At 37.2% G+C, this 9,048-nt stretch overlaps 1 long non-coding RNA gene across 1 annotated transcript; it reads left to right on the top strand.

Moving 5' to 3' along the window:
• The first annotated feature begins 5,821 nt into the window (after positions 1-5,821).
• LOC141431667 (uncharacterized) lies at positions 5,822-8,017 on the top strand. Its single transcript, XR_012451744.1, has 3 exons — positions 5,822-6,007; positions 6,704-6,786; positions 7,720-8,017. It is a non-coding gene; the product is annotated as an uncharacterized lncRNA (long non-coding RNA).
• Positions 8,018-9,048: the final 1,031 nt, after the last annotated feature.

The following is a 9,048-nucleotide window of genomic DNA, read 5'->3' as shown; positions in this document are numbered from 1 at the left end:
GGAATTAATGCGTATCAATTTATATCCCACACCCAAATATCAACTTAATACCCGACCTTTCTACAATCTGTTCTCGATCCCACCTCCTCTCCTCATTATGGGTTGATTTTAAATAGTCATAAACCTCCTGGGTTCATCACAATTCTTGACATATTTCTTCCTTCCTTCTGGACCTGTTTGATGACATTAATGTCGTAATCATCAACGACGGCTCTCCCACTCATCGGGTATATCCCGGGACAAAACCCCAACTCTGTTCTGGATTTGTCTGCTAGCTCTCCAATCTTTCGTGTTCGCTATCCTATCAGGTTCTGAGTCAGTCATTCGGAAGTGATCACTTTCCTATAATTATTTCCCCAGCCATCCTCTGTTCTTCCCTCACCCGTCCCCCCAACCCCTCCTTCAATATAGGTTGGATAAAGCGGACTGGCCAAGCTACTCTCATTATATTGAAAATAAATTAAAAGAGCTAGATCCCAACCTATCAAATCCCTTAGATTTATACCTCTACTTCCAATCGATTCTACTAGAAGCAGCAGATAAGTACATCCCTAAGAAAAAAATACGTAGTAGCAAAATCCCTTCACCTCCCTGTGGGATGCAGAATGCAGCGGCGGCGATCAAAGCAAGAGACAACGCGGAACGTAAGTTTAATGAGTCTGGTCTTTCCGATGATTTTGTTTGCCTATCAAAAATTTCTGCCCGTACTAAACGTCTCCTAAATAAAGCAAAAAAGAAAGGATGGGAAGGGATTTTGCGAAAGCCTCAACCCTAACCCCGCCATCGCTGGTATGGAAAAATATTAAAAGATTTCGGGGCTCTTTCCATCCTGTTTGTTCAGCCTCTCCTAACCCTCCTTCCTGGTTGGCAGAGTTTGCGGACAAATTGGCTCCTTCATCAGTTCAGAGAAATCCTGTATCGACCCTTCCCTTCCCCTGCGGAACTAGGTCCTCTCGACAATCCCTTCACATTCACTGAACTTGAGTTGGGCTTTAGATGGACTACGTAACAGTTCCCCGGAGAAAGATGGCATTCCCTATCTTTTTATCGGCGAAACTTAATCGCTTCTCAAAGGAACATCTACTAAAACTGTAACAATTTTTTTTCGTGACTGGTGAAATCCCACAGGAATGGACGAGCCAAATTATTATCCCATTCCTTAAACCAGGGAGGACCCTCAGGTAGCTAGCTCTTATCGCCCAATTGCTTTGTCTGCATCAATTGGTAAAATTTTCGAACATCTTATTAAGAATAGGTTGAATGGTTCGTAGAAAAGGAAAAATTACTCGCAAACTCTCAGTTCGGATTCCGTAAAGGAAAAAGTACAATGGACAACTTATCGATTCTGACCTCAGACATTAGATTGGCCTTCTCCAAAAAACAACATCTCGTTGGGTGCTTCTTGGACATCTCTGCCGCATACGACAATGTTCTTCTTCCAGTACTCAGAGCAAAAATGCTTCAGCTGAGTATTCCTGCGAGGATAGTTCACTTTGTTTGTAAGTTGTTCATAGGACGTACCATAAAAATTCGATCTGGCAATAGTTTCCTCCCTCCTCGTACCCTATGGCAGGGACTCCCTCAAGGTTCGGTGCTCTCCCCTCTTCTTTATAATATATATACGTATGATATTGAACAATCTGTCTCCCCCTTCTGTAGTATACTTCAGTATGCTGATGACTTGGTGCTGTATACCAGTTCTCAGTCAACAGATGCTGCTCCTTCTAAACTCAATGAAGCGCTCAGTTATCTCAAGATCTGGCTAGATGATCATGGTCTGACTTTATCACCATCTAAAAGCTGCATAGTAACTTTCACACGTAGCAGATCCATTCCTATCATGGATATCCGGTATGATGATGAGGTCATCCCCTGTTTGGACGCTGTGAAATTCCTCGGAGTCTTCCTGGATTCTAAGATGACTGGCGTTCCGCATTTGGAGTATGTAACCAGCAAATGCGAAAAGGGTATTAATGTTCTTCGGGCTCTCTCTGGGGTTTGGTGGGGCGCTCACCCATACTGCCAAAAGCTCGTGTACAATGCAGTGATCCGCAGTCAGTTTGACTATGGCTCGCTCGTGATTGAACCCTGTAATAAAAATGCTCTTAAAAAGTTGGACCTGATTCAAGCCAAATGTCTGCGTATCACTCTAGGTGCAATGAAATCCTCACAAAAATCGCTATGCAGGTTGAATGCTTGGATCCTCCCCTCTCCCTCCGCAGGCAATACTTGGCAGACCGTTTCATCTTTAAGGCGTGTTCTATCTCCAATCATCCTCTTCTTCCTCGTCTGGAGGAGCTTTCCCAAGAAGTATCTGAAAACACGTATTGGTCAAATAAGGAAAAACCGAAGTACATTGTCTCATATTCCAAGTTGAAAAATCTTCCGTCCTCTATATATACGACCAACACCAATCCTATTTTTGAGGTCAACTATGAGTCCTTAACCTACATCCCCAATGTTATCCTTGATTTTGGCATTGACAAGGATAGCCCAGCGGCCAATATTAAATTTAATAAAAAATTACAAGAATGGGAGGACTGGCTACCCATTTTCACAGATGCTTCTAAGTTAGACCCCAATGGTAGTGTAGGATCAGCTGTATGGATTCCCAAATACCAAATTGTTTTGACTCAGAAAGGACCATCTCAATCATCGGTTTTCACTGGGGAATCCATTGCTATCTTAGAGGCTATAAGATTTTCGAATTCGCATAACATCTCAAAAGCTTTAATTTTTTCCGATTCAAAAGCTGCCTGCAAGCAATTGTCGGTAACCATTTTAAAATGAAAACAAAGTTTCCAATTATATTAAAATTAAAGAGTCTCTATACCGATGCAAACAACAGGGACTAGAAGTTACGCTTGCATGGATTCCAGGTCACTGCGGCATAATAGGTAATGAAAGAGCGGACACATGGGCAAAAGATGCCATTGAAATCGGTTCCCAGGATTATAACATCATTTTACCATCAGACCTAATGATGTCCGTTCAGAATGACTTGAGGAATTCCTGGCAGACTATGTGGGACTCCTCCAGACTCCAGAAAGGTCGACACTATGGGAACATCCAACCGTTAATCCCCCGAAAGCCTTGGTTTTACCGTTTCCGCTCAGCTAATAAATGGGTCACTTCTACCATTTGCCGACTCCGTTTAGGTCATGTCTGTACTCGGTGTTCTTGTCTAAAATCAGGGTTCGGGACAACTCTTTGTGTGAATGTGGTCTCGACGAGGGTTCTTTAGATCACATTTTTTTCAGTTGCGGTAGACTCACTTACTCTCTATATGACGCGCTGCCTAAGGATGTTCCGCGACCTATTAACTTTCTGACTCTTCTTGCTCTACTTGATTCTTCCTTGATAAAAATCTTAATCAAATTTATTCAGTGCCACAACATTAAGTTGTAGTATCTGCAGCATGCTTATTATTATATTATTTTTGTTTCCTTTTCAACTCTTCCTTTATGCTAGCATGCTTAAAAACTCTTCCAATACCCTATGATAAAAAAAAAAAAAAAAATGTAATTGTCTTTGTGGTCTTTTTGCCGTCCATAACATATGTATTTGTTTAGGTCTCCTGTCTGTTCCTCCCAAGATCAAAATTTCAAAAACCGAACATTCTCCTCACGTGAGTAATGTCTCTACGCCGACACTGGCAAAATACGTCTTGCTATCACGGCAAGAGTGAAAGCCATTAAGAAAAAAAAAAAAAAAAAAAAAATCATGACAAGTTAAAATCAATCCATGCTGTAGATCAGCAGCACACCACAATATCTGAAACAGGAAAGTGTGCAAAATATTCTGATACAACATATATATTTTGGTTGATAGGATGTGTCAGATTTTTTGCTTGCTCGTCTGTGGCAGATATTAATGCAGGTGGCTGTACCATACAGGATAAAATAGATTTAAGTTTACTAAAAATATGTGCTAGTGCTAGCTCCCTTTTTTCAGTGTTAGTAATGATAATAACAATAAAATTAAACAATTAAAATATTGCCCATGCTAGATAAGAATACAAGTCATGCCCTGACTTTTTAGTAGAATTTCAATTCAAATGCCGAGATGATGACTTATTTATGACTGTCGAAAAGTCTTCCTCTGCATTAGTATATTATGCGAAATATTTAATGTCATGTATATCGACAGTTGAAAGGGAATTTACTAAGCATTAACTTCTGTGAAAAATTTGAGACATTGCTCAAACAACAGAAAAAAAATTACTTTGATTCCAAATATTGTATATAAAACTCACTATCTTTAAAAAAAAATGCTAAGTAAATTTCTCTTTTTCAACCATCAGTATATTTATTCTGGAGCTAGCAAATTCGCTTCACCCAACCTTCTGCAACCGTTGTGTTTACTGTCTGTATGTGCACCTGTTTGCGTTGGTTGACATTAATCAAAAAAGTTACAGTTGATAGTTATTTAAAGTCAAGCTCAAAAATGCAAAAAAATAGATGAAATATAATTTTCAGCAAAAATTTGTCTAAGTATGAAGTTTAGAAGTCTCAATGATTACTTTTGTATAAATAATAAATATCACAGGACAATTCCACACAAATTGACCAGTCCCAAAGTAAGACTTAGCAAAGCTTGTGTTATGGGTAATAAGAACAGATAATAAATAATATAGATATAGATAAATACTTATTAATCAAATATACACCCAGGACCGCAAGACCCAAAAACACCCCCCCCCCGCTCAAGACATTCATCTTGTCATATCAAATCTGCCCGCCCCCGGGAATTACACGGGCCCTCAAGCTTCATAGTCAGTTCTCCTAACCACTAGGCCCTTCTGCTGTCGTCAGTCTCGCTGGTTAGTATACTTCCACTTCATTAGGTGGAAGCCTTACACATTAATATCAACTTATTCAGTGTCATTATGTTGTTCTCAGAATACAACCTCAATCTGCACATCATAGTCCACTTCTGTACGGACTATTATCCGCGAATCATACAACAAAAAGTTTATTTACACTATCAACACGGGTGATTATTAAATTTATGGCCTCTCATTTAAATATTTGCATAATGATTAACTCTGTAATTAAAATCGATGATTTTCCGGCATTTTACAAGCTGCTCTAAAAAAAAAAATAACACGTTCTAATTCTTACCTAAGTTTCCTCTGAATTCAGTTCCTCGTATTGTCTGTAAGGAGGGAAAGTGAATTAACCATTTATAAATAAAATAATTAAAGAACCTTAAAAAAATTATGAGTGGCCTTAACTTGTAGGATCACAGGCCGGGTGGAGTCCATGATTGTTGCGTGGAATCAATCAACGTGCTATGACTTTATTAGCATTTATTCTTACAATTTTAATTTATTGATAACATTAATTGTTAAAGATTAGTGTGTTTTAATTGGAAATTTAACGTTAAGCGCCGCAGCAGTCGTCATTTTGGCAATTCTCTGCTGTAATGTCACTGTCAGTCTGACGCTTCGTGATTTTTTTTTTTTTTTTTTTGTAATTTTATGGCCTGGTTACTAGACCTTTAAGCCAAGTCTTTATTTTCATGTTGTCATATCAGTTATTTGCTCATTGGTAACACCATTTATTAAACGTCACGTAAGTCATTCACTTCACAACTTTTAATTTTCACATCAGAGGTACTAATCGTTGATCGGAGCATCAGAGTATGTTTCACATTTCACTGTAATGTCAAAGTTCTTTGAAAGTATTTTTAATATATTTAAAGATAGGTATAAACAGTCCACATTTTTCAACAAATCACTGAGGCGGCGGGAGGGGTCGTTAGCTGATGATAACACTTTAACTTCACTAGCCAGGATTAACCTATCCAAAGAGTATGCCGGACAGGAAAAAAATCAAATGGTCTATATCGCCGATACCTCCGCAGTTGTTGCATTTATTATTATGTACAATTCCAAGTCTGGTCAGATGTGCAGGTGTCTTAGTATGGCCAAAACGAAGACGATTGATTGTGGTGATAAAATCACGGCTGGGTGACTTGAGCTTATCATACCATGGTTTGACTGGTAAGTCTTGCTGAATGCTTCCATACCATTTCCCCTTGACTTCCTGATCCTTCTTCCAAAATTCTTGCCACAATTTTTGTATGTCATGTTTAATGGCGGCATAACAATCAGTAACCGGAATATTTACAATTAATGACACATCTATCGCATTGATTCCATCATATGCAGCCTTATCAGCTATTTCATTGCCTGTTATTCCTTTATGTGACGGTATCCACATAAAAGAAATTTCCAATCCTTTTCTTCTATAATTGTTAATGATTTCTCTTATTTTAAAAATCATGTATGATGTTTTAAAATGAACTTTAAAGCTTTCCAGAGATTTAATTAGACTTAAAGAGTCAGTAAGAATCAAAAATTTATGGTAACTATTAGTAAATGCAATTAACTTGAGTGCTTCTAAAACAGCATATGCCTCCGCAGTAAATATACTACAATTACTATTCAGAACAAAGCTTTGAACAAATTTATTTTGAGGGTTATAAACAGCACTACGAACATAATTTTCTCCCTTACTGCCATCTGTATAAAGTTTGTAGTAATCTTCATTTTCACTTAAAAATTCTAACATATCCTGATTAGAGGTGATGGAAGCCCTAATTACTGAAACTTGAGGGAATAAAAACTGAATGAATGTGAATAACATGGCCAAGGTGATATTGCATACAATGATGGGAATTTCTTCCTCATTTCCAGCAGGATGCGAGAGACTTTGGGAGCCTGGCCATTGAGAAGATCGGCACCTGTAGTCATAGGATCATGGCAGTCTAATTCACAAGGTATTATTTTTTTAATTATATTTTGATTGTTTGAAGCTAATAGCTTCACACTATGTCTTTCTGCCAGTAGTAATCTTCTCAATACAAGAGGCATGATTGTTGTTTCAACCTCCATTGCTCTAATGGGAGTTGAGCAGAAAGCTCCTGAAATCACCCTCAAAGCCTTATTCTGAATAATGTCTAGTCTATGTACATAATTACTATCTAAGTAAGCTAAACAACTATAGTCAAAATGGCTTCTAACTATTGCTTTATACAAAATTGAAAGTATCTTTGGGTCTGCCCCCCAAGATACTCCCGCTAGACACCTCATAATATTTAGCCCTTTTGTGGAGTTTTGAGATATATATTTAATATGTTTTTCAAAAGTTAAGTTATTCTCAATAACTATGCCTAAAAATTTATGATGGTTAACTTGGGAAATTACTTCATTATTGAATATAATATTATTAGAAGGAGAGTCCTTACTAAAAATCATAGAACTGCTTTTAGTTGGATTAATTTGTAGGTGTAATCTGTTATGGTAAAATAAATGTAGTTCCTTAAGAGCGTAGTTAATTTTATGGATGGCTATGTCTACATCATTATTGACACTATATAGTACAAGGTCATCAGCAAACTGTAAAATATTTACAAAATCTGTATTTACATATTTACAAATCTCACTAGTATACAAATTATATAGCAAAGGTGACAGAATTGCACCTTGCATAGTGCCTTTAGACACAGATCTTGGGCCATGTATTATATTATTATGTTTCACATATAATGTTCGGTTAACTAGAAATTCATGCACCCACTTGGCAACTAACCCCGGTATTCCCAAGTTAGTTAACACCTTAACTAATATTCCAGGATGAACATTATCAAATGCTCCTTTGACATCCAAAAAACACATGCAACACTAACATTACTATTTTTTGCATATTTCAGATCTGTTATAAGGGATAAGAAGCTGTCTGCGCAGCTCCTACCTCGTCTGAATCCATATTGCACATGCGGAATAATGCTATTTGATTCAACAAACCAGTCGAGGCGACATTTTACCATATTTTCAAAAACTTTACCAATGCATGATGACAAGGAAATAGGCCGATATGAATCAGCACAATCTGGGGACTTATCTGGTTTGAGAACTGGAATCACGCACTGGGTTTTCCACGGCTGAGGAATTATTTGTTTTGACCATAGTGCATTGAATATATCTAATAAAATATCTTGTACAGTTGAATCCAAGCTTTTAATTAGTATGTAGGGAAAATCGTCTAAACCAGGGCTTGTATTTTTACGAGATTGAAGGCTTAGTAAAAATTCATTTCTTGAGAAAGGTTCTAACAGAAACTTGGATTTCTCATTATTATTATTAAGATTAAAGTATACATCTAGATTGTCGAAACTAACTGTGCTGTCCTCTGACAACTTATCTAAAAAGGATGCGATAAACTCATCGTTGTATGATTTGTTTTTACTTTTATTCATACCTTTAAACATTTTAATGTAATTCCAAATAACGCTTATTGGTGTAGTTCTATTAAAATTGTCGCAAAGTCTTTGCCAGCCATTCTTTTTTTCCTCAGCAATAGTCCTTTTTTTAATAGCATCAATTTTTTTGTAATGTATGTAATTTTCAATAGTAGGAGTAGCTCTGTAGCACTTTAAAGCCTCATAAGAGTTGACAACACTCTGTTCACATTTATCATTCCACCAGGGTGCCGGAGGTTTACTTCGAAAAGTTGAAGTTTTAGTAAATTTAGGTATGCATTCTTGCTTAAGTGTGTTGAGTCGAATACAAAACTGATTATATGATTCCAAAGGGTTCTCATTGTCCACAGTCAAATCGTTAAACATATCAATTGATAATTTTTTAAACTTTTCCCAGTCTGCCTTGTTATACAAAAACTTGTCAACAGGAGGGTTTATTTGATATCTGTCTATTGAGAGTGTTATGTCTGTTATAGTTGGGAAATGATAACTTCCCATGTTGTCATCATGTACTGACCACTCACAAAGAGGGGCAATACAAGGACTGATTAGACTAACGTCTATAGCAGAAGGATTGCGATTAGGATAATTAAGAGTTGTAAAGCTGCCATCATTTAATATACATAAATTACACTCGTCAATCATGTCGAACAATTGTTGGCCACGACCCTTAGTGGAAACGCAGCCGAAAGCTATGTGGTGAGCATTAAAGTCTCCTGCTACAAAAATGGGTTTAGGTAGGTCATTTATTAATTTCCGTAAATTATTAATACGCATAAG

This window comes from Choristoneura fumiferana, chromosome 10, assembly GCF_025370935.1.
Source record: "Choristoneura fumiferana chromosome 10, NRCan_CFum_1, whole genome shotgun sequence".
Taxonomy (NCBI): Eukaryota; Metazoa; Arthropoda; class Insecta; order Lepidoptera; family Tortricidae; genus Choristoneura; species Choristoneura fumiferana.
The sequence above is the reverse complement of the archived record's forward strand: the minus strand, read 5'-3'. Positions and strand labels throughout refer to the sequence as shown.